The sequence below is a fragment of the Schistocerca serialis genome, chromosome 3, assembly GCF_023864345.2.
Source record: "Schistocerca serialis cubense isolate TAMUIC-IGC-003099 chromosome 3, iqSchSeri2.2, whole genome shotgun sequence".
Classification (NCBI taxonomy): Eukaryota; Metazoa; Arthropoda; class Insecta; order Orthoptera; family Acrididae; genus Schistocerca; species Schistocerca serialis.
In genome coordinates, this window is record NC_064640.1 from 133,352,533 (window position 1) to 133,379,465 (window position 26,933).

General features: G+C 42.7%; 1 protein-coding gene across 1 annotated transcript in view; it reads left to right on the plus strand.

Annotated features, from left to right (window-relative positions):
* The first annotated feature begins 3,031 nt into the window (after positions 1-3,031).
* Positions 3,032-26,933, plus strand: part of LOC126469833 (protein zyg-11 homolog B-like) — a 222,541-nt gene continuing 198,639 nt past the window's right edge. The window contains exon 1 of the mRNA XM_050097124.1: positions 3,032-3,227. The gene's annotated coding sequence lies outside the window, so the exon portion shown is untranslated. The remainder of the gene's footprint in view (positions 3,228-26,933) is intronic.

Consider the following 26,933-nt stretch of genomic DNA (forward strand, 5'->3'; position numbering starts at 1 on the left):
TCAGCCACCTGCACTAACTGAGGATTGTCTCAGAACCCGTGCGACAGGCGTTGTTGGAACCGACGTGAGCCACAACTTGCAGATGACTGCACCCTGTGCGCTTGATAGCCACCGGTGGGGCCGTCTCCACATATTGGATGAGGCCCTCTGGCAGACATACTCAGTCTAAATTGGTTTTTTCCCCAGCCCTGAACGCTATCTGCCTACGGCGCTCCACAACGCGCCTAACATTGGAGTTTCCAATAGCCAGTAAACCCCTACCCCCTTGTGCCTGCTCAGGCCTGCTGAAGGAGCGCCCGCCTGACTGAATGGGTGAGGCCAGGCAGTCAGTCTCCCAACTCTATCTGATATATATTCCGTGGCTCGCTAAATATCTCTGAGCTTCCCACTTCAGGTTTCAGTCAGCTCTCGGTCCCAAAAATAATTTGAGTGCAAGAACTTTCCTGAAGGGCAGTAAATTCTGGAACTTTATTATGAATACTTTGACAGTTTACTGATAAAATTATGACAGTCGAAGTGTCTTCCTATTCCTTCCAGATTGGCCCTCCACCTCGAGCGACGCGAACGCATTATCAGCAGCCACTGACCCGGCTGTGAGGGCGGATACACCACATCGAGTGCACTAGGAGATGCCTCAGTAGCAGAGCTTGTGGGCAAAACAAGTGACATCTGAGATGTTCCATGCGGCACGACAGATCTCTGCCACCACTACGCCCTACACATTTTCTCTGGTGTTTAGTCAGATATTTGCAATTTCTTTTTTACAATGTGTAGCTGGAGTCAGCCCAAAAAAATAGTGCTCATCACGTCATCCATGCGACCACCAGTGTCGATGGAAAGCGTCGGTTTGTTTCCTGTTGCGAGCAAAATAATTTTTAAAGCGGAATTTTACAATCCCATTCGATCGAGCAGTTCCAGATTAGTCTAGTGAAATATTCGTTTTATCGGTTAACAGGGACAGAAAAATTCGAAGAGTAACCAGTACCCTAGCAGTGACAGCACTGCCTTGGCCCACACTGACTGTTACCGCTGAACATGCAGCGCTACTGAGTCACTGCTGGATTGTTCTTTGTTCTTCGTGTTTTACTGTCTCTGTTAACACATATTGAATAGAATAGAATAGAATAGAAAATGAATATCGGACTAAACTAATCTGGATGCCCCCTGTCTAAGAAGCACGTAAAATTCCGCTTTAAAAATCATTTTGCTCGTAATGGGAAACAAACCGACGCTTTCTGTAGGCACTGGGCGTCGAATGGAAGCCATGATGAACTATATTTGTTTGGGCTGTCTCCAGCTACTCATTGCAAAAATGAAATTTCAGATATCTGCCAAAACACCAGAGAAACGTGTTTGAAGACCCACGGCAGAGACAGCCTGTATATCAATGATTTCCCAGACATTGTCAGATATGGAGAAAAGGTTCTCTTTGCTGATGACAGTAACATTGGAGTCATTGATAAAATACCAGAACTCTTATTAGGGAAAGCAAACGAAACTCTCAAGGATATTTACGATTGGACAGTAAGTAATAAATTAACGTTAAACATAAAGTAAACAAACAGTATGCACTTCAGCATCAGGAAGAAACAGAATTCTGTTAAATTAAACATAGATGATAAATTTAGAGATTGTGTAACAAGCATAAAGTTTTTAGGTATGAATACTGATTCTCAGTTAACATGGCACGAACACACGAAGATACTGGCAAAATGAATGTCACCACCGTGTTTTGCCCTCAGGGTTCTACCATTAGTTTTTAACAGTCAATGTTTTGTGGTGACATACAATTCCTGTGTATAATTTATTCGTAGCTTTGGGATTCTTTTCTGGGGATCGAAGGCCAAAACATGGATACAATATTGAAAATGCAGGAAAGCGCCATAAGAATAATAGCTAGGATAGCAGCCATGTTCATTGTAAAGAACTGTTTAAAACACTGGGTTTCGTTATTGCTTCAAGTGAGTTCCTTTACCAATCTTTCGTGTGTATCAGGGAAAACATTACTAAGTATTTCACTTATAGTTCTATACATAGTCAGGGACGAGAGCTAGTTTGAACTTATATTTACCAACGAAAAACAAATAAAAAACTCAACGCAACGTCCTATTAGGGAATGAAATTGTATAACGAAAGTTCCAAGAAAATGAAAAAAATTACTAAGATACATTTGTTTAAAAATGCAGATAAAACGTTCTTCATAAGTAATGCATACTACACAATCAAAGATTACCGGTACTTACACGATTCGGAGTAGCGGTTAATAATAAAAGGCGATAACTACATTAATTTGTCAGATTACAATTTCGTACTGGTTTTGTGAGAAAAGCTTGTGCCAAGATCTAATATTTTATCATTTTCCTAAGTTCAACATTTCACTTAACGTGGCAGGATGCTGACGCAGTTTTTCAAGTGGACACAGGGAAGGTCATGTTCATGGGCATGGAAAATAATGGCATGTTCCCCGGCCTGGAGTCAGTTTTTTCAACGGACTGAAGTTAGTGCAAGACGTACAGCAGCAAGTTCATGGTTCCGGGCCACCAGCAGGTGTCCTTCATATATGCAAGGACCAAAAGAATGAGGCAGTGCAGTTGTTAAGAGGCTGACCTTGTGGTCGGGAGGATGGAGCCTATTCTGTACGGTTTTCCTGATTTAGATTTTCTGATTTAGATTTTCTGTGGTTTTCCTAAATAATTTTAGACCTATGCCATTATGGTTCCTTCATCAAGACCACGGACGACCGCCTTTCGTACCCTCATAAAACATACTTGTATCTTATATGTGCGTGATTATCTTTTGAGTCAATAAACAAATAAACGAATAAAGAATTCTGTACTTTATGGAATTAGATAAAACGGAATTAGATAAAACGTTTTTCCACCCGTAATGACGGAATGAAAAGAAGCTCATATATTACTGCTACAAAAACAGCGTTTTCATGTCGACGCGAGATATATTGAATATGCACCGATGAACCGAACATACCAGTAACCAGAGATTAACCTACATACATCAAGAGCGTCGTTTGACGTGATAGCTCTGAAACATTGAACATGTTTGGATATAGTTGTATTCTGTATGATGTTGTGTTTATCGAGTGGTAATGATTGTTGTCAATATAAGACGTTATTCGTTGTTTATTTTCTACGTCAGTGCATTTAGTAGGCACATCAAAAATGTCCTATAGTGACAAAGAATTCATCTTTTTGGCAGCTACATTCGAAGAGGTAAGATATGATTGTGTATTGTGACAGCTCCTAACATACCGAGCACAAAAGCGAGACAGTTAGCGCTAATACATTACTGCTTCAGTGTTAATCATGAAGAATGACATGTTTCTTTTTGCCCGAAAGCCTGTCATTGAATATTTGTGGACTGAAATCTCAATTTTTATTACCTTCCCGTCGGTATGTTGGTCAAAGTATGACAGTTTGAATAAGCATTCTAAAGTGTTTTCCGCGGCACTTGCTTTAAATGACAGTAAATACTACGTTGAATATAGACTATGACTAGCGGCATGACTACAGTGGGTATGATGCAGAACTGTCTGGAAAGAAAGCACAAAGTAATGAAATTGATAGCAGGTTACAGTTTCCCTTCAGAACGACCAACATAATGCTTTCGTAGTTGATTGATTATCGTAAAATAAGTTGATGATGCAACCATTATGCAGCTTTCAATTCGGTATTTACAGAGTAGAAGATGTCACATATGTCAATACTAGAAATAGTCGTTTCTCCATTCAGACGCTAAGAAATTAGCGTTGTGTTTGCGTACTAAACATTTAATTTCTATTTATTGTTTTAATCTATAATACAGCCAACAGATGAATCAGAGAGAAAATCAATTAAAATCTCTCTCTCTCTCTCTCTCTCTCTCTCTCTCTCTCTCTCTCTCTCTGTGTGTGTGTGTGTGTGTGTGTGTGTGTGTGTGAGAGAGACAGATTGACACCAACTTCAAGGTTAGATTATTTCCCTCTATCTAATACACGGATTCGTTATAATGTTTGAAGAAAACTCTATTTAGGCCTAATTTAATCTTCCAAGAGCTTACTGTTCTGTGTTATTCTTAATCTCTTTTTTTTCGTACTGTAAATACTGTCGTACCAGATTGCACGAGTTACTTTATTTCAAACGTTCATAAATTCTTTGTGTTACATATTATGACACACTTAATGTTGTTGTTGTGTTTGTATAATATGTTAGGTAGAAAACGGGCTAATATTGCAACATGTTCACAGATAATAAATATTACAGCTAAGCTGTTTAAGTTTACAATATGACATTCCAGAAATGTATTTTGGCTATTAGCTATGGGACATATGTTATTGTCGTGTCCATTGACTACAACTGTTGTTGTGGTTTTCAGTCTGAAGAATAGCTAGATGCAGATCTTCAAGCTCGTGTACAAGCCCTTTCCTTTTTGCATAGCTACTGCAACCTACATACATTTAAACCTGGTAACTGCAGTAGGGCTTTGCTGTTCCTCTACACTTTTAATCCCAGCTCCACACACCCCACACACAGGCACATACATACATATTCATTCCATTACTAAATTTGTTGTTCATTGATGCATCAGCATGTGTCCTATTAACATGTGTTGTGCCATGAACTTCTTTTCGTCCCAATTCAGTTCAGAATCTCTAGATTAGTTATCCACTCTGTCTACCCTTCTGAATTGCTGCTTCATTTTCATTTCCTTGTACTCCTATAAATGCAGCCTGGTTTCTATGAACGTATGTTATCTCTACTACCCTCAGAAATTCAAAGTGTATACCAGTGAATGTTGTCAGAAGCCTTTTGTAAATGGACATATGCTACAAATGTGTTGGTAGGTTTGCCTTTCTTTACTCCATCTGCTAAGATTAGCTGTAGGATTGGTGTTACCTGATGTGTTCATGCTTTTCTCCGTAATAGAAACTCATCTTCCTTGAGGTTGGTTTCTATCAGTCTTTTTTTATTTTGTAAATAATTCATGTCAGTATTAAATTGATGGTTGTGGAATATTCACACCGGTCAACACCTGTCTTCTTTGGAATTTATTACATACTTCTTGAAGTCTCATGATATTTAATTTGGTTCTTTTAACTTGTACAGGTCCCATATGCTTAATTTTCGTTACTTGTCTACAGTTTCTTCACTTTTGAGTTACAGTTCATAACCAATAATTGATGGCCAGATTCCACATCAGCACCAGGAAATGCAGCTCAAAATCCTGTTTTCAAATCCATGTCTTAATATTATATCATCTATGTGGTGGCTCCAGGTGAGGTTCTTGTGCGTAGAACATACTGTCATTATTCTTAAACCAAGTATTAACAATGGTTAAACTGTGCTCTGTGGAAAATTCTGCCAGGCAGCTTCCCCTTCAGTTCCTTTCTCCCAGTCCATCTTCTCAAAAATGTTTTCTTCTGTTCCTTTTCTTGCCCTCAAATTCTAGTCCCTAATCAGAATTAAAGCTTTGTCTCCGTAACAGTCTGAATAATTTCTTTTATTTCATCACACATTATTTGTCTCCTCTCCGTATGTGGAGGTAGCAGTTACGAGTGTTTGAACTTTAACAATGGCAACTATTTATTTACAGCTTGTACAAAATAGATATGTGTTTAAAAGTTTTAATGACCTTCAGAGTAGTCACTACCATTGTGTATAACCCGTTGACAGCAATATTGAAGTCATAGGATACTCTTACCTCATAGTATACTCTTACCTGTGCCAGTTGTGTTGACAGTTTGAGTGGCGCGGTTTGTTGCCCGAAGAATTTGTAGCAGTCCTGAAGCGAATGCCGTGAAGTGTTTCCTTCAGTTTAGAAATCGAGTTGAACTCACAAGGGCTTAAGTTGGGGGAGTGCAGTAGGTGGTGTAGCACTTAGCAACTCCGTCAGTCAAACAAATCAGTAACTGCTTGCATCGTACGTGCTTGAGCACTGTCCTGCAAAATGATGGTCAGGTCCTGCAGAAAGTGTCATCATTTGTCTCTAAGCTGGTTGTTAGTTGTGTTCCAAAAATGGACAGCATAGAGACAGAAGTGTGTGTATTGGCTACAATAATGTGTTCACTGTGCTATTCGTAGCAGCTCATTCACATTCTTCTTTTCACATTCATTATTGGATCTACTCCTTTAATACCCCATTTCAATTTTTTTGTTGATAACCATGTACTCACTTGACCAGAAAACCTTTTCTTTCTACCACTGCACTTCACTAATTCCCACTATATCTAATTTCAACCTATCTACTTTTCTTTGTAAATTCTCTGACCTACTTATCTAATAAAGAGATCTGACATTCAGAATCCTCTATCACATGCACCTATTTCAGCATGAATTATGTTGCTGCTTCATTCCACTGTTCAGTCCATATCTGACTGATTTGTGAATGAATAATTAAATTAATGAAAAATGATATAGTGCAGTGATTACGACACTGTCCTCACATTCAAGATGATGAAGTTTACTCTGTCTAATTAAGGTTTTTTTTTTTTTTTAAATTATTTTTCTGGCATGTGCCAGTATGTTTCCTTTATCAATGCCAGAGCTGCCCATTTGTCCTATCATTATAAAAGCATACTTACATATTCTGTGTGTATGTATATTTTGGGCTATTTTTTTCATTGTGTTATGATGTCAAATCCAGTATCATTGCGAGATGATCCTCAGAAGAAAGAAATATGTAAATCTTTATGAAACCATGTAATTTTCCACTCATCTCTTGCTTTCTAATCATGTGACTGAACCCACTGAAAAAACCTGTCCTGCACACCTCCTCCAGTCCCATCATGCATGTGATATACAGTGTAAGAGGTGGGGTCATATTCGAAGCTACACGAGTCATTTACCAACTGCTTTGTGTTCACTGTATATAATTCTACATAAGGATGGCTTCTAGCAAATGGACAGAACACACATATAGATACAAATAAAAATGTTTGATATTCAGTACTGAGATGCTAGGCACATTATTGATAGTGTGATTAAAGAGATGTGACTACCAATAGGTCATTTTTCCCCATCGAACACCGGTTTCTCTGAGCGTTACAGGTGGGAGCTTGCTCTGTAACATATACTTTAATCTCATGATTCTCCTGGGTGTACTCTTTCCCCTTTTTAACCTTCCAATGCCCCCCCCCCCCCCCCCCCTCCCCACTTTTCTTTTATGATTATCTTTTATTTTCATCCTTAGTTTTCTCCATTTCCACTTTATTATATTTATTTACTACATTCTATTTCTTTTATTCTTTTCATTTGTCATTTTACTTTCTCAAATTGAGATTATGTAGACTTTGACACTATTTATGTCAGTCACTATCCACGTTACTAATCAAACATTTAAATTTGACAACAGAGACAAAGGTGAGACTGAGATGGGGTATACAATGACAGAGATGCTAATGTAAAATTCTATGTCCTTAAAAATTTCATGTCAATATTTGAGGGTGGGGTTCCTTTAAAAAAAAAATTCAAATCGAAACTGTCAATGTTTTCTGATGCACAGTGACCTTCAGTCTCTCTGGTGCCATTCCGTCATATTTGTATTCTTTCCACCATACACCTCAGTGGTGTCTGTCAACAAGGGTTCAGTTAAGTAATTTTGTGTTCCATAGTAAATTTGCATAATTTCTATTGGAATGCCATGGAATGAGTCACTTTACAAGCCGTGTGCACGTGATGTGTTTATACAGCTACATGCTGTTCCTTTACAAACTACTGACTAGCAAAATGGCTTAAATTTAATAAAAATGATTATAACACATGATACTAGCATTTAGTGAAAAATTCATCTATAGAACAGCAGGAGTAGCCATAAAAAATATTTTTGTTTGGATTTGTGATACTCAACAGTTGATCGAAGATTTTTGTGGCTGCTATTAAGTATGTTTTTCAACCAATGACAGCTTTAGTGATGAGTAATTAAGGTCATTTCTTCATATATATATTAAGCTTCGATTAGATTGTTTAATGCCTCCATTACATGCATACAAGATGGCTGTTAGTGAACTCCATGTATTATCCTCGCTTCTCACTCTTATGCAATCAGTGAAACTTTGTGGCAGGTTACCACCGTGGGCAGTGCTGTTCATCCCCTGAGCTCTCCAGACTGACCTTGTGGCTAAGCTTAAATTCTCTCTGTAACTTCACAGAAACTCTGCTGGATATGTTGCATAGCACCATCAGAAGCAAGGAATTGAAGTGCAGGTCGACTTATGAACTGTGCGTGGTTAATTTCATGTTTAAAAGTGCAAAAGCTAAGTTGCCAGGTTTAACTCCTTGTCCAGAACACAGATGAATCTGTCAAACAGTTGAAAGTCCGGGATAGAATAACAACAATATGGAAAGGATAGGTTGGTACTTACCACATAGAGCAGGCATTTAGTAACAGACTCTGTGAAAAAGAGTGTTGACAATTTAAGCTTTCAGACAGAGTCTTCCTCCCAGAGTAGGAAATACACACACGACCACAGAAGCACAACTCACACACAAATGGCCATTGTCTTCAGGCACTAAGAACCAACAGTGTCTGATATGAACAGCAATCTAGGTGGTTTGGGGTGTGGGGGTAAGGAAGAGGTGTTTGGAGGGGTAGTGGGGTAGGGTTGGGGGCAGAAGCTAGTGCTTGCCTGTGGGAGACTGAAGGGATGTTGTGGGAATGGACTGGGGCTGCTAGGTGAGGTGTTGGGAGGCTGTAATTGGGGAGAGTGACGGGTACAGGGAGGCGGAAGAAGTAGAGAAGGCTTAAAGACTGTGTGGGTGGACCGGCAGGATAGAAAGCACATATAGTACTTGAGTGGGAACACAGAAGGAAATAAGTAGGTGGAGGACAAGGACTAATGAAGGTTGGGGCCAAGAGGGTCACAGGAATGATGAATATGTTGTTGGTAGGGTCCCACAACCTCAGTTCAGAAAAGCCGGTTTTGGTGGGAAGAATCCATATGGCACAGGCTGTAACAACGCAGTCATTAAAGTGAAGCACATCCAGGAGACTCATGAGATGAAGGGATATGGCATAGAGTTTTTACTATTTCTTTATTATAATTTCTAATCTTTTTTTAAATGAACCCCACCCTCAAATATTGACATGAAATTTTTAAGGACATAGAATTTTACATTAGCATCTCTGTCATTGTATACCCCATCTCAGCCTCACTTTTTTAGCTAATCCTTAAAACACTGTATCCTGATATCACTATTAAATCTATATGTTTTGCCCTGTCGTTTTAGCAAGACTTAGAACTGTATTATACTACACTGTTCTCTTTCAGTATAGTCCATTAAAATCAGATAGAGCATTAACAGTAGGTAAACATTAAATATTTTCAGCCTGAACACTTTGTGCAAAATATTACCAAGCAGATTGCTGCTCTAGCAGTGAAATAATTTTTCTAGTTCATTTTTTATGTCTTGCCTGACAGTTATCTGCACAATGAAATGTAGGTTTCCCATAAATAATTGAAAGTTTCCCAATAGGGAATAGTTAGAAAGAGATGTCTTCTTCTGTAAAAACTCACAAGCACATTCTCTTAGATCCTGATCTACATAAGAACTGCCTGTTCCAATAATTTTTACTTCAGTTTCAAGTTCTACGCATGTGGCTCCCCCTTTCTTTTTCCATATTGATTGTATATGATGATGATGCCACCCTATAACCATTTACTCCTCTGTCCCTGTGTTTACATGATATTCAGGCAGGCATAGAATGTTCTTCCCTTTCACAAATTGTCTAAACATACAACATACTATGTATTTCAATCTCACAGTGTTCTCATAAAATGATCTAACTGTATTTGTCTGAAAGCTGTTAAATATTTTGTAATCCAGTCAGTTCTTATTGTTTATGTTTGGCCTTCCATTTCTTTCAGGAGTTCTTTACCTCCCAATTGCAGCAAAATATGAAACGTTTCTTCAGCCAACACCAACCCACTCAAAACTTTGTTAATATGGCTTACAATGTGTGAACATATGGTCAGTCCTGACACTGCAAAATCTCCACAGATTTCCACACTCCTGTGTTCTGTTTCTTTTTGCTGGCTTTTGGAGTGTGCCCATGCATACATTACAGAAGTGGAATGTCAGTTATGATGATACCAATGTGAAGACAGTACAACATCCAGTCATCAAGTGGAGAAAATCTCTGACGCAGTTGGGAATCTAACTTGGGCCCCTTTGGTTAGCAATCTGCTGCACGTACTGCGCAGCTACCGAGGTGTATGTTATGTGTTCTGTTGCTTTGACGATTCCATCCAGGTCACCTCCTTTAGTTTTACAGTCAAGTTTGTTAGACTATTTCCTGCTGTGAGCAGCTGATCCTTTTCTTTTCTGCTACCAAAATCTTTGCACACAAAGTCCCTATGTCTTCTGTAGCGTGGCTGTGATGATCACTTCGATTCGTGATACTTGCGACCTCATATCTTTCACTCAGTGTTTCCTATAGCATCTAGTCTACACTTCTCCCATTACTACTTTGTAGTAGCAAATCTATTTTCTCTCTGCTTGATTTTGCTCTGACACAGCCTCTATGTTATTTTTGTGAGTTGGCTGCATGCCGGTTCATTGCAGGCCTGACAGAGACGCTTTCCCTTTTACTTCAGATACCAAGGTAAACTGGTTGTTAACTACAGTTTCAAATGTGGTTTCTTCATTTCTTTTCTTTTCATTTTTACGTGTCACTATTTCTCAGACGCAACCGTCTCCTGTCACCCCATACTATGAACTGAGCAAGGTGGTGGAGTGGTAGACTCTGGACTTATATAATCTGTGCAATTCAAAATATATACTTTCTAATTTGCGTAAGGGCACTAATGGTTCCATGGGAGAAACACATCATATACTTTGTAGGGATCCCTAATACAGTCATTCCTGTGAAATATCAACCTACAAGACACATGTGTTATTCCAGACTGAATAACATGTAACATGTTCATTATACATGGTGTTAGTTGTACAATAACCAACTGTGATATGGAAGAAAACAACATGCACTTAATAAAGACAGTACTTACCTTCCAACGAGCTGAACAGTGTAGTGTAATTGATACTTGTTGACAGGTGGAAGTAAACACTGCCCGGATAGTTGCTTAAAGCAGGTTTCACCTTGCATAAAACATGAAATTAATGGAAACTGGCCACTACAATCTTCAAAACAATAATATAAAATGGAAACTACTAGTAAAATTAAGAAAAAAAATTGCAGCTGATCAGAATAACATGTAGGATCCCTGAACAACTGCTGATGATGTCACTTAAGAGATATGGAGTGACCTGCCTCCCCTCTCCCATCTTCTCCCTTGTTTTCTGTTTTCTTAGCTGAAGAATGAATGTGTGGTTTTGAAAGCTAGAAGTACTGTTTTGTTTGTTTATCTGTTTCTATCCACTGTACTGAGAGTTGTCCCTCATAAACATTAAAGAACTGGCCATGCTGCTTGTCTCTTCATAATTTAAAAAAATTCAGAATGAAGTTTCTTCGTGTATAGAAATTTATATATATATTCATTTACTGTCTACGAAGGCTGAAGGAAAATGTCATTCTAATCATCACATTCTAGAATTGTCTTGAATGCAGCTAGCTGTTTTTTAGAACATTCCATCAGTATTACCTTTGTCAATTACGCCATTTCCATTAGTAATTGTGTGCAGACAAAACATAGGAGTACTGAATTAAATTTGAAAGTAAGAGGAACTGTTGTATGATCTGTGCATAACTGAGCTTGCTGTGACTACTTTCTGGAAGGAACAGACATCCTAGTTCTTGATAAGTACACTGATTTATTTATATAAAGAGCCTTTTTCCCACAGCTTCACTCACTAACATATACAACACACACACACACACACACACACACACACACACACACACACACACAGTGTGTTTGTTTTAATTTGAGACCACTAAATATCTAAAAAATGATGCATTGTACGAAAAAGAAAAAGTTCAAGGTGAAAAGTTAATATTAGTAAAGTGGGACCTGCCTATGCTACAACTGGTCACCAGTTAATCACCCCTGCTGCACAGACTTAGTATTTTCAAGTGGGACCCCCCCCCCCCCCCCCCCACCCTCCAATTTTATTGACTGCTTGGATTCTGTGCCAAAAGATACATACATATTATTCGAACTATTGTTTCCCATTCATGCTGATGGTGCTGTAATTGACAAGTATCAAGTGTGCCTATTTTTGCAATTAAGAACTGACACATTTAATTGTACATTTCATTTACAATGTAACAGTAAACAACTGTTCTTATGATTAATACTGTTGTTCAAATGTTACTTGAGTGTTGTAAATGTGATTGCTCAGTACAAATAATATGACTAGACATTGACATTTATGGCAAATAAACTACCTGTACGGTAATATAGTTCTCTGTTCCATTCGGGGTAGGTTGTGGTGAGTCACCCTCGAACTCATCATCAGGGTGACTGGTTTCAGTGTGTATTTTCATCCAGCTGCCTTAACTCACGTGCTGGCTGTTATGTGGAATACAAACCACATCCATTGTAATAAGGTAAAATGCCCATCAAGTTATAGTGACAGACATTGCCCATGGATACTCTCCAAAATCAAACATCCTAATGGTGAGAGGCGAGGGGACTCACCAGTATCAAGCAGCCTGATTGGGAGAGACTAGGGGCTCACCAAAATCAAGTATCCCGATGGATACAGAAAACTATTACATCCATGTCATCATCCCTTGATTGTGCTAAATGTAGTTTTGAACCAGACATTGGAATAGCTAAACCTATTGTACTGTACAGTCAAATTTGCAATGCTGAAGGAAATTTTGAGCATAAATATCAACTGTTAGAACACAAAGGTTTACATCTACATCATGAACGATGTGTATAATTAAAGGCGTCAGTTACTAATTGCAAAAACAGGCACACTTGATATTTGTCAATTACAGTGCCATCTACAAGGAATGGAAAACAATGGTTTGAGTGAACCATACTTGTTTTTTGGCATAGAATCCAAATATACAAGAAGCAGTTCCCACATGAAAATATGAAGTTGATCCCACTTATGGAAAGAGTGTGGTTAGGAGGTGGCCAGGTGTAACACAGACAGATGTCCCCTTTACTAATATTAACTTTTATGTAGAACATTTTTTTTCCACACAACACATTGTTTTCGAAATATTTAGTCCCCCCCTCCAGTCCTTGAGCCATCAATCTTCTGACTGATTTGATGCAACCCGCCATGAATTCCTCTCCTGTGCCATCCTATTCATCTGAGAGTAGTGCTTGCAACCTACATCCTCAATTATTTGCTGGATGTATTCCAATCTCTGTCTTCCTGTACAGTTTTTGCCCTCTACAGCTTTTGCCCTCTACAGCTCCCTTTACTATCATGGAAGTCATTCCCTGATGTCGTAACATGTGTCCTATCATCCTGTCCCTTCTTCTTGTCAGTGTTTTCCACATATTCCTTTCCTCTCTAGTTCTGCACAGAGCCCCTCATTCCTTACCTTATCAGTCCATCTAATTTTCAACATTCGTCTGTAGCACCATGTCTCAAATACTTCGATTCTCTTCTGTTCCGGTCTTCCCACAGTCCATGTTTCATTACCACAGGATGCTGTGCTCTATACATACATTTCGAGAAATTTCTTCCACAGATTAAGACCTATGTTTGATACAAGTAGATTTCTCTGGGCCAGGAATGCCCTTTTTGCCATTGCTAGTCTGCTTTTCATGTCCTCCTAGTTCCATCCATCATCAGTTATTTTGCTACCTAGGTAATAGAATTCCTTAACTTCATTTAATTTGTGACCATCAAGCCTGATGTTACATTTCTTGTTGCTCTCATTTCTGATACTTCTCATTAGTTTCATCTTTCTTTGATTTACTCTCAGTCCATATACTGCACTCATTAGACTGTTCATTCCATTTAGTAGATGATATAATTCTTCACTTTCACTCAGGATAGCAATGTCATTACCGAATCATATCATTCATATCCTTTCACCCTGAATTTTAATTGTACTCCTCAACCTTTCTTTTATTTCCCTCAGTGCATCTCCGATGTGAGATGGAACAGTAGTGGTGCAAGACTACATCCCTGTCTTACACCCTTTTTAATCCGAGTGTTTCATACTTGATCATCCATTCTTATTATTCCCTCTTGGCTCTTGTACATATTGTATATTACCTGGTCTCCTTATGCATTATCCCAATTTTTCTCAGAATATTGAACATCTTGCACCACTTTACTGTTATGACTTCTGCACTACTTGTTAGCAGCAGACACAGTGTCTGCACCATAGACTGAGATGGTGTGGAGTTTTACAATTATTTATTGAACTTTCTTTACAATTTCTCCCTCGTCGTCATTGCCCAGCGCTACGGATCCCTCGGCTTGGCTGTTGCTGTGTAGATTCTCCGACAATGTGCGCAACACGCGCCACTGATTGCACTTGGGAGCCTGAGGCCACCAGTGCTCCGCTGAAGCCAGGATGCCCTGTGGTTGAGATGAACTCGTCGTCGCTCCAGTACGGGCACGCCCTCGGAGCCACGTCACCGTGAGGTCAGCTGCCGACGCCTGCTGCACCGGCAGCTGGGAAGCCGTCAGTCGCGAGGTCCTCTCATGGACGGACCACACGCCGTGGGGCCGGGTTGCCATGAAGTCCGGGCGTCAGTCCCCGGCGGCACCTGTGACCAAGACCGCTCTGTGGCCAGTGCTACTGGAAGTTCTCGCTGTAGTTAGTCAGCCATGGTGCCGACCGAACTCGGGCCAACCTCCAAGGCTGACGTGGACATCTGGCGGCGAATGGATGACTCCTGCAAGCTGGAACAGACTTCCGGAATTATCACCTACAAAGATTGAACATTCGGACATGGACCACGTCCGTCCTCAGATCCAAACTGCTTCCTAATGGCTTCTGTCTGTTGCTGCATGCACTCCACTATTTACATCTGCCAGGAGGACATTTTTTACCCTCGGTGGTAGCTTTTTGTTACTACTCCCACAGTATATTGCAGCATAACTTAGTGTGCTGGTCTCACTTCCCCTTACTCAGCATTCTCCTGGCTTCGCTCGGTCTGTGTGCACCCTTGCGTCAGTCTGTTGGTAGACTGCTGCTGTCAGCAAGGCTATTTGTGCCTGCCTACTTCGCAATGCCTCGGTCGCTGGCATGCCTCTGTTTTGCCATTCTCCACTGCGTGAAGCAACGCTTACTACATGTGGCTGCAACACTGCCTCCCCCTAAAAATTAAATTTGTCTCCGAATTTGCCCTATACGTTAACTCTAGTTCTATCCTATATTCTACTTCTTCCCTATATACATCCAGGTTGCCCTGACTCATGCCCTACTGGTAATCCATTCTACAGGAATCTCATGTAGCAGTCTTGGATTAACATGCTGAATCCTCCATTTTAATAAGACATATACCACAACAATAAATACAATCAACACGGTAATAGTACTGGTTGAAATACCAATGGTCACTATGATACGTTTCCACCTGGTATCGTACTCCTCCACATGCCTTAATAATTACTGCATTGAAATTTGACCTTTCTCCGAATCTACTTGTTTATCTATTGTTTGAAATAGTGTAGCATCTAAAGTGTCGTTAATATACGTCAAATTTTCTCCTGGAGCAATGCTGAATGATGCATCTGGCCAGTACAACGTCACATGAATATCTGTAACCTTGATGACTCCCGTGACTGTTGCTGGTAAGCTGAAACAATCCCCTACTATTTCACAGTTTGTCCCGTTGATTAGCAAACCACTGTCCCGTAATTCCATCTCCGTGGTTGCTGTCCAATTCCCATTGTCATAACACTTGGCTGATATCCTCTCCATAGCGAATATTGAATACAACCAATGCCTCCCAACTTGCTGAATATGTGGCATGGGCTTCACTATTATTCTCCAACACTCCGAAGCTTCTGCTTCTGCCCTAAATAACTGGATCTCACATGACCCCTTGCCCGTGAAAACAACCCGTGATGGACAAATGGAAACTGACTCCGTTAGACATCCCTCTTCAGAAATTAATAAACCGCCTGTGTCCTGAACTGTACGCCCTTTCCCATGCACTCCCATCTGACCGGATAAGGATGCACTGTGTAACAGTGATACTGTCTCCACACACTAGTTACTGGAAATCTAATCTCTATATACATCTTAACTAGATCCGTTGTTACCTTAATCCGAGACATATGATAAAAAAGTGACACACTCGCTTCAATTATCGGCACTACGTGCTCTACCCCCTCTGGAAACTCTTCCTCTGCGTGCTTGAGACTCTGAATTTTTCTGGTGACATCATCGTCACACCCACCTGCCCGTGCGATGTGTGATGTACTGCCTCTTGCAGTTCATCCATCCTCACTCGTGCATCACCAATGCTGTTAACCAGAGCCCGCAGCAATTTAGCCATTTCCAGCTTCCTTTCCACTACATGCAATCGCGCTTGTACCTGTTCCAGATCCATATTCAATAATTTCTGTGTTTGTTCTATATATGCTCGTAACCCTGTAGCCATCCCACGCACCACACGTGTCACATTCAACAGCTCTGTACCTAATCCCCGAATCTCTGTTGTGTGTATATCCACTAACTTCCCTATGCTTTCCTCCCTGTCGTGAATAACTGTTAAAGAATTGTTCAAACCGTCAATATCATCTCTATCCGCTGTTCCAAAAATTGTTTTCAGCAACTTCCCACCTGCATTCAACCAACCCCTCTTTACTCTCTTTGTCCTCCCTGGAATCATGCTGACGACTTGGCACAGTTGTTCCCTTATTTCCTTACATGACCTATCCAAAGCCTCGTACTCTTCTTGCACGTCCCGTAATATTCAGTTCTTAGATGCAACCATTTCCACGCTCGATACCAACTCCTGTAGCTGCCGCATCTCATTCCTTACCTGCAGGATGTTGAGTGCCAGCCGAAGCGTCCACTCGTGACTCGTGAGGACCACATCCGGTTGTTTGCTGAACAACACCCCACTTCGCAACGGCATATCCTGTACCTGGCCAGCTTGTGTCAGCTGCCAGAGGACTACGCCCCATACTATCGACTTGTTCCCCATCCTGCATCACCTACAGAATGGAGAGAGAAGGAAAAAACTCCCATCACTACCCCTTGATACCAATAAAATAACCCTAGTCCACGCACACACACATTACAATTACTGCTAACTACACATCCCTCGAACACAACTTATACTTTACCTGGTTTACTGCCTGCTTCTGGCACTTCTTTTCGCTTTTTGCCAGAAGGAGAAGTACATATACACGGATCTATTACCCCCTGGAATTGCTTAACTCTACTAACGTGAACCACCGTTGTCTTGGTAGGCAATTGTAATTTTACATTGACAGGTGATGTCATTTCCACTACCTGGTATGGTCCCTGGAACTTGTTTGTGAACTTCTTGGTTCTCCCTTTTGGAACATACGGATTAGCTAGTAACACCCATTGGCCTACTCCGTAATGTGGCAACTTCCTCGTTGTACCTCCCTTCCGTTCTTGTCATTCCAACGCTTTCGTGTTAGCTCGTCTAACTCTCTGCCATACTTCCTTAATGGTTTTCGCAAATTGCCTTACATACTCGCCCTCCGCTGCCAGCCTTGGACGAAGCATGTCAAAAGGTGATGGCATCTTCCGCCCATACACCACTTCGTACGGTGACTGTCCTTTCGACGTATGTACCTTATTATTATATACACTGATTATGAATTGCATGTACACATCCCAGTCGGTGTGTTGACTATGTACATAGTGACTCAACATCTTAGCGATCGTGCGATGCACTCTCTCCGTTCGTCTGTTTGCTGGTGGATGGAATGGACTAGTCCGTAGTTTCTTTACATTCAGTAACTTACACAGTTGCTTCATCGGATCAGACGTGAAATTAGTACCTTGATTTGAGATTAAGGATTGAGGTATCCCATACCTGAGTAACCTATTATTAACTAAAGCTTGTTCCACCGTACTTGCTTTCTGATCTGGTAATGCAACCATGACTAAATACCTAGAAAAGTGGCCAATCACTGTTAACACATACTTATTCCCTGCTGCACTCCTATTAAATGGGCCTAATACATCAATTCCGATTTGTTGGAAAAGTCTGTCTGCCTCTGGCAATCTTTCAAGCTGAATCTTTTGATGGCTCAAGTCCGCACGCTGTGCGCATGGCACACAATTCCTGACATACTCGTCCACATCTTGACGTCATGTCCTCCACCAAAACTTCTCTGCTATCCGCCTATCCGTAGCTCTTCTCCCGCCATGTCCTGAAAGAAAATGGTCATGCGCCTGTTGCAAAACTTCAGATCTTAACGCTGCTGGTACGACGACGCGCGGGCCACATTTCGTTGACCTGAAAAGTATCCCGTCCTTTACTAGGAACTGCGGTTGCTTTTGAACAATTGGCAATCACTATCCACGGCTTGTGTCCTTTTCCACTCATCTTCAGTCACCTCTGTTACTTGTAATACTGCCACTTTCCTGCTCAATGCGTCACCATTGGCATGTTTCACACCTTGCTTGTGTATCACCTCATAATCGAACTCACTGAATTTCATCGCCCATCTCACTAGCCTACTTGCTGAGTCTTTCAGACCTAATAACCATTTCAGAGCTGAATGATCTGTCACAACCTTAAACCTTCTACCACACAGATAACATCGAAAGTAGGAAATCCCACATATTACCGCTAACAATTCCATCTCCGTCGTGGAGTAATTTTGTTCCGCCTTGTTAAGTTGTCGAGACGCGAACACCATCGGATGTTCTTTGCCATCAATTTCTTGCCGAAGTACAACCCCAAGAGCGTGATTAGATGCATCACATTGTAGTATAAACTCCTTCGAAAAGTCTGGAAACTTCAAAACTGGATCTGATGTCAGTATCCATTTCAACTCTTGAAATGCTTTCTCGCACTCTGACGTCCATTGGAAGGTAACACCTTTTCTTAGCAACTTAATAAGTGGCCTCGCTATATCTGCAAACCCCTGTACAAATTTTTGATAATAGCTCGCAACACCAACACACGATTGCAGTTGTTTAGCCGTTTGCGGAACCAGAAAATCTCGTACTGTGGAGGTGAGACGAGGATCTGTCCGTACTCCGTCCTGACTGATAACATGCCCGAGATAATTTACTTGTGCCAAAATGGCGTTTGTCCAAACTTAATGTTAGCCGTGCTGCCTCTAATCTTTTAAACACCTCCTCTAACTGTTCCACATGCTGCTCTGTATCTCTTGAAAAAAACTATAATGTCATCCAGATACACCATGCAGTTTTTCGGTTGCAACCCGTGAAGGACTCCATGCAACAACCTCTGAAATGTTGCTGGAGAATTTTTTAGTCCAAACGGCATTCTTTTATACTCGAAGTGACCACAATGTGTCGTAAATGCTGTTTTTGGCCTGTCCTCCGGACATACTTCAATCTGGTGATAACCACTTCGCAAATCCATAGTGGAGGAAAATTTACACTGCTTTAGGTTGTCTAACGTTTCTGTGATATTCGGAATTGGATATATGTCTGCCACTGTCCGTTCATTCAAATGTCTGTAATCATTACAAAAGCGAAATTTTTTCGACCCGTCCGGTGTCTTCTTCGGAACTAGGACCACGCTACTAGACCAAGAACTATTACTGTGCTCGATTATCCCATCTTCCAGTTGTTGCTCTATTAATTGCGCTACTACTGGTTGTAATTGTTTCAGTAGTCTGTATGGCTTACGATACACTGGAGCGTGATTCCCTGTCGGAATAGGATGCTGTATTATCGGTGTAGCAGGTAACACACCCTGTGCTTCAAACAATGCTTTATACTTTAGTAATAATGCTTCCATACCCAAACGATCATTTCCTCTCAAATGATTTACCTTGTCATGAGGTGCAGATGTGCTGATGGTTTGCTTTACATCATAGTCTAGCCTCGAACTATCGATGTCCTCTTCATCCATAACTCTACTGTGGCTATTACTAATCCCTTCAGCAGATCGACATCATCCTGCTCGAAGTTATCTAAACTCACCGGAACCATAAACTGCCCGTTTATGTCCGTTACCCGTGATACACTCCTACGAATAAAGCAATGCTTTTCATCTAAAACCTCATTACTCAGTAGTAGCTCTACCAAGAATAACCCCTGCTATGGCACATCGACATCCACCGGTACCCAGATCAACTTCCCTGTACCTGTTCGTACTTTGTCACACGAAATCACCTTTCATGCACTTGTACGCAGTTTAGTTGGTATCACCTCAGTTATCGGTGCACCTTACGACTCTGAAACATTTGCAACGGCTGTACCCATTGAGAACAAGTTCCCATCGAGTTCCTGCGTATGTTTCGAAAGATCAATTTTGGTGTGATGCTTAATCAGAAAGTCCAACCCAAGTATCACTGAAAATCCCTGTCCCACAGTTGCCAACACATCCATTTGCTCCTGGAAACACACGTTCCCTATCTTAAACTTGAGCTGTGCTGTCCCTAGTGCATCTAATTTTCCATCACCTACTGCACGCAATCTGTATCTCGGAGCTTCCAATCCTTTCTTGCCCACGAGGTCCACACTGACAACTGATACATGCGCTCCAGTATCCACTAAAACTCTTCGCCACGCCACTTATCTTTTATCCAAACCATCAAACTACAATCCGCCACTTCGTGCACTCTCTGAGTACGAATGCCTCCCCGTGGCAGGAACACTCCCTTTTTCGTTTAACAGTTTTTTACCTGCTGTATCATTAACCCATCTTTTGGCTTTACACTGCCGTGCCTTATGCCATATTTTCTGGCAATTGAAACACTGTGGTTCCCGACATTGTCCCTTAAAATGACCTTGCTTCCCACAACGGTGACACTCTTTGGAAGACGAAAAAATTTTCTTATCATTGCGGCTTCTAGTGGCGCTATCCACTTCCTGCAAATGTGTAGCTACGCGCAATGCTGCTGCTAAGTCACTTGGATTTTCCATCCGTATCCGACGTGAAAAATCCTGCGAGACCCCTCACAAAAATGCGTCTAAAGCTCTATTCTCTGCTTCTTTCAATAGAACTTCATTTGCACTCACATCTTGTGTTAACTCATATGTGTGCGCATTCGTTCTCCTAATTCTGTCTGAAAATTCTTCAACCGTTTCACCTGTTTTTTGCATCACCCTCCCCAATTTTTCTCAAAAAATCTGGCACTGTTTTGTTTCCTAAACCTTTGCAATAATCCCTCAACCAACTCTGTGAATGCAGTAGCATCCTCTAACCCTTTGTGGTATGCCACATAAGTCTTTGCGCCACCTACTAACCATAACCTCTCTTTTTGCAAACACATTTCATCCGACCAGCCACACAGTCTAGCCATACTACGTACGTCACCAATGAAAACATTCACATCCTCTGATGTTTTACCCGAGAAGGAAGGTATCAAATTAGCCTCTGAACAATCTGCCTCACCGACAAAGACAGTACCCTTGCATTCCACACTATTACTTCCCAAGCCTGATTGAGTATTTTGCAACAAGTGTTGCTCCATCCTCTGCATGTGCTGCTTTTGCAACTTATTTTCTTCAATCAGTTTCTTAACTTGCTCTGTCAATGCGACTACGGCGTCACTTGTCCCGGTTGCACGTGTGTCTGGCATTTTCCGTGTGGTATACCTCACCTCACAAAAATAAAGTTGTATTATCCAGAAGCAAGTTAATTCCTAGCACGTCTAATGGCAAGCCATCTAGACTTACCACATTGCCCCGTTACATGACCATAGAAGCCACACACATCACAAGTGCTTGGTACAAATTTATCGCAAGGAGTGACATGACCTGTTAATCCACACACTACAAATTTAGATGGTACTAAGTTAACGTGACTATCATTCCCACAAAACTGCTTGGCCTTTCAAATGACATTCTCACATCCCTTAACATTACCCTCGACATGTCTAGCTACACAGAAAACATAGAGAGAAGGCAGTTGCTGGGCTCACCCTATTCGGTGTTTCTCGGTTGCTCCGCATGGTGCTAGTCAAAGTTGTGGCATGGGTGCGCCTGACACCACTTGTTACGGCTTCTGCACCACTTGTTAGCATCAGACACAGTGGCTGCACCAAAGGCTGAGACGGCGTGGATTTTTACAATTATTTATTGGACTTTCTTTACAATTTCTCCCTGGTCGTCGCTGCCCAGCCCTGCGGATCCCTCCGCCTGGCTGCTGCTGTGTAGATTCTCCAACAATGCACAAAACGCGCCGCTGATCGCAGTTGGGAGCCTCAGGCCACCAGTGCTCTGCTGAAGCCAGGATGCCCTGTGGTTGAGATGAACTCAGCATCCCAGTACAGGCACGCCCTTGGAGCCGCGTCGCCGTGAGGTCAGCTGCCGATGCCTGCTGCACCAGCGGCTGGGAAGCTGTCAGTCGCGATGCCCGCAAGGTCCCATCATGGACGGACCACGCGCCGTGGGGCCGGGTTGCCGTGAAGTCCAGGCGTCAGTCCCCGGCGGCGCCTGTGACAAAGACCGCGCTGCGGCCGGTCCTGCTGGAAGTTGTTGCTGTAGTTAGTCAGCCATGGTGCCGACCGAACTCGGGCTGACCTCCAGAGCTGACGTTGACACCTGGTGGTGTCGGTGTAGTTAGTCAGCCATGGTGCCGACCGAACTCGGGCTGACCTCCAGAGCTGACGTTGACACCTGGTGGTGAACGGATGACTCCTGTGAGCTGGAACAGACTTCCGGAATCGTCACCTACGAAGATTGAACATTCGGACATGGACCACGTCCGTCCTCAGATCCAAACTGCTTCTTAATGGCTTCTGTCTGTTGCTGCCTGCGCTCCACTATTTATATCCGGCAGGAGGATTTTTTTACCCTCGGTGGTAGCTTTTTGTTATTACTCCCGCAGTATATTGCAGTGTAACTTAGCGTGCTGGCCTCACTTCCCCTTACTCAGCACTCTCCAGGCTTCGCTCGGCACTTGGTCTGTGTGCGTCCTTGCGTCAGTCTGTTGGTAGACTGCTGCTGTCAGCAAGGCTATCTGTGCCTGCCTACTTCGCAACGCCTCGGTCGCCGGCGTGCCTCTGTTTTGCCATTCTCCACTGTGTGAAGCAACGCTTACTACATGTGGCCGCAACATTACATTGTCGAATGCTGTTTCCAAGTCAACAAATTTAGTTATCTCAAGTTAAAACAAATGCCCTGTATATTGTATATATCTCCTCACCCCCCCCCCCCCCTACCTCTCTGTCATGTCATCCTCCCATCACTATTTGCCCATCTTCTCTGACTCTCTCCCTGACCATATCTTCCTCCCACCTCCCTCTGTCTACATCCTCCCCCCCTGTCTTTGTCCATCTACTCCTCCACCTCTTCCTTTTCCACCTGGCCACTACTCCCCAACACCTTCTATCTGCCTCCTGTATTTCCCCCACCTCCCATCTCTCTCTGCCCATCTCCTCTTCCCCTCTCTATCTGTCCATCTTCTCCTCCCCACTCTCTTTGTCCATCTCTTCATCCCCTCTGTCTCTGACCATCACATCCCCCCCCCCCTCTCTTCCTGTCTTTCTCCTCCTGCCCCATTTCTCTGTCTACCTCATTATCCCCCGATCTCTCATTATCCATCTTCCTCACCGCCCTCTGCTTAGCTGTGCCCATCCACACCTGTGAATCCTGCAAGGCATCCTGATATACCTGCACAGTACCCTCCTTCCCATTCTCTCTGTCCATCGCCCCTCTCTGTCTGTACATCTCTCCTACCCCATTTTCTCTCCACCTCATTCTCCACCCTCTCTGTTCACCTCATCCTGCACACTTTCTGACTCTCCATCTCCTCTTGCTCTCTCTGTGTTCAGCCGAGCCCATCCACATATGTAGGCCCTGCAAGGCATGCTGATACTACCCACACAACATGTGTGCTGTGCAGGGCTGCTTACATGCCGGAGTAGAAAACCCTTTTTTGTCTGTACCTGAGTGAGTTTGAAAGGAGGCATTGTGGCTCTTGGAGTGGTGGGACAATCCGTTCAGAGAATTGCCACATAAGTTGGATGTGCTGCGTCAGTTGTGCAGCGATGCTGGTATCAGTGGTCATGTGAACATTCTCACACCCATGGGTGAGGTTGTGGACATCTATGCAGTGCAAACACCCATCAGGATTGTCATATTGTAAGGGCAGCAGTGGCAGATTGTACAGCTACCACAGATAAGAGGACTTGTGAGTCCAGACATGTCAGTATGAATTGTTGTGAACCAGTCATAAGCAGTGGGACTGTGGGCACTCACACCTGTAGCCCATCTTCCACTCACACACAGGATCAAAATGCACAGCTCAACTGGTGCGGTCAGAGGATCACTTGGAAGGTGGGATGACACGCCATGGGCTTCGGCAGTGAAAGCAGATTCTGCCTGCACACAAGTGATGGTTGTTTGCTCGTACACCATAGACCTGGTGAGTGCTGTCTCATAGAGGGCATTCATCCAAAATACAATGGCCTAACCCCAGGCCTTATGATCTGTGGTGCAATAAACTAAAACTCTCATCCACCTTTGGTATTTCTGGAGGGGACACTAACCAATGCTCAGAATGTGCAGAATGATGTGATACCCGTTCTTTTGCTATTTTTGCAACAGGAAGGTGATGTGTTGTTCCAACAGGATAATGCTTACACACACACACACACACACACACACACACACACACACACACACACACACTGCCCGTGAAACTCATTGTGCTCTGCAAGTCGTTTACAATCTGTGGACTTTTCTCCAAACAAGCATGAGAGGGATATGATGCAATGATACGTGACTCATCAACCAACAACTCTTTACAGAACTACATCAAGTAGAGCAGGTGTGGCACAATGTATCCCAGGACAGTATTTGCCATCTGTGTGATGGACTGGCCAGAGTCAGTGCCAGCATTGCTACCCATGAAGGCTGCACCATGTAATAATATAGCTGTTTCAGCATGGGTCAATGCCCAGTACCTCAGAAGTGCTTGTGCTATTGATCTGTAAATGTAGTCATTTCATGTAATCCATATGCACTGTTGCAACAATAAATCTTGAGTGAATTGGAAACCTCTGAAAGGGCGTACTTTTTTTTTCCTGCACCGTACATCCTATTTTGTGTAGGTCGACAAAGCACGATTTTTAAACTAAGGAAACTTGGTGTCACCCCAATTGGCCGTGGGATTCCCCTGTCGCCGTTTGTGAGTTGACGGGCAGCGCTATGGTTGTCGGTACACACATACAAACGTCCCACGCTCCTTCACTGCCCCAACGTGATATGCAGATGTGTCTAATAGATCTTGCTGTTTCTCTCTACCTCACATCAGTGACATTCACACATAAGCTTCGCTTTGGAGCACACACACGTCACCTGCAATTTACTCTTACAGTAAGCATGGCAGCACAGTATTCGTTTGAAGAACGAGATATGGTTTTCGCTTATGGACTAGCTGACGGTAATGCACATGAAGCTCGACAGTTGTATGAGGAACAGTACCCAGCAAGACGCTACCCACACCCACAGACATTTACAGTAATTCACCGGCGACTTGGCGAAACAGGCTCGTTAGCAGGATATCAGGGTGATGCTGGAAGACCTCGAACTCGGCGGGATGCTGCGTTTGAAGAGACTGTACTCGAGCACTTGAAGGAAGCACCTACGACAAGTACTCAAGTGGTTGGACGTGACATGGGAGTCACACATCGGTTAGTCTGGGACGTTTTGAGGGATTATGTCTGGCATCCATTTAGTTTCCACCCTGTCCAAGACCTAAATCCTGTGGCAGACTATGAACACAGCCTAGGGTTTTGCTGGTGGTTTCTGTGACATGTTGCACGAGAGCCCGACTTCCCTGCCATTGTGTTGCTTATCGACGAGTGCAACTTCCATTGGGATGGCCTTTACAGCACTTGAAATGTTCATTACTGGGCAATGGGAGATCCTCACGTCATGTGCGTCCACAGACACCAGGAACGATTTTCGCTCATCGTTTGGGCAGGAATTGTGGGTGACCATCTGACTGGGCCGGTTTCGTCTACCTCCTCAACTTACTGGGGCAAATTACCTTCACTTTTTGCGAGAAACTCCACCCGGCCTGCTGGAAGATGTTCCCCTGGACATACCGCTACGTGTGTGGTTGTAGCTTGATAGGGAGGGTGGCCACACTTAACAGTCGTGCTGTGCGTGGATACTTAAATGAACTCTTCGATGGCTGGATAATTGGCAGAGGTGCTTGTAATACATGGCCCCCACAATCCCCAGATCTCACGCCACCGGACTTTTTCCTGTGGGGATTCTTCAAGGTTCTAGTTCACCCACCCGGATGCGAACCACCTAGAAACGAAAGGGAGTCAATCATCGCATTCAACATACCGCTAATCACATTAGGGCAATGCCAGGAATCTTTAAAAGAGTTCGGCAAAACACCATTCGGCGTTACCAAGCTTGTGTCACGTCAGAGGGTCGCCAGTTCGAGCACCTGCTTTAAGTAAACAATGTCGTAGCTACAAAATGGCCCTTTCCAGGACCAACACAATTTGCAAAAGACTTTATGTATGCGAACTAACAGCTGTTGACGGGTTTTTTCCTGGTACGTCTTATCGTGAAACTACAATGGATGTATCGGAACCCTTGCAGATTCACCCCCAGAGTGGAAGGCTGGCGCGCTACCACTGAGCATGCGGGCCACCTTGGATATATCGCGATCTCTGGCAGGCAAAGCATTCGCGGTCGTGTGTTGTTTAGAGCATTCAGCAATAGGGCAATCCCGAGGCCAATCAGAGCGCATGGTGCCAAGTTTACGTAGTTTAGAAATTTTGTGCTGTGGACCTACACAACATTAGTAATTTTTGTTCCTACTGGCATCGGCTGTCCAGGGTTAAAATTTCGTGACAGTTTTTCTCCACCCTGTTTACCTAGATTATTAACAGAGCAACTCGTGGTGAAGCACGCTTACACTAACCCCTGATTAGGTCAAAGAC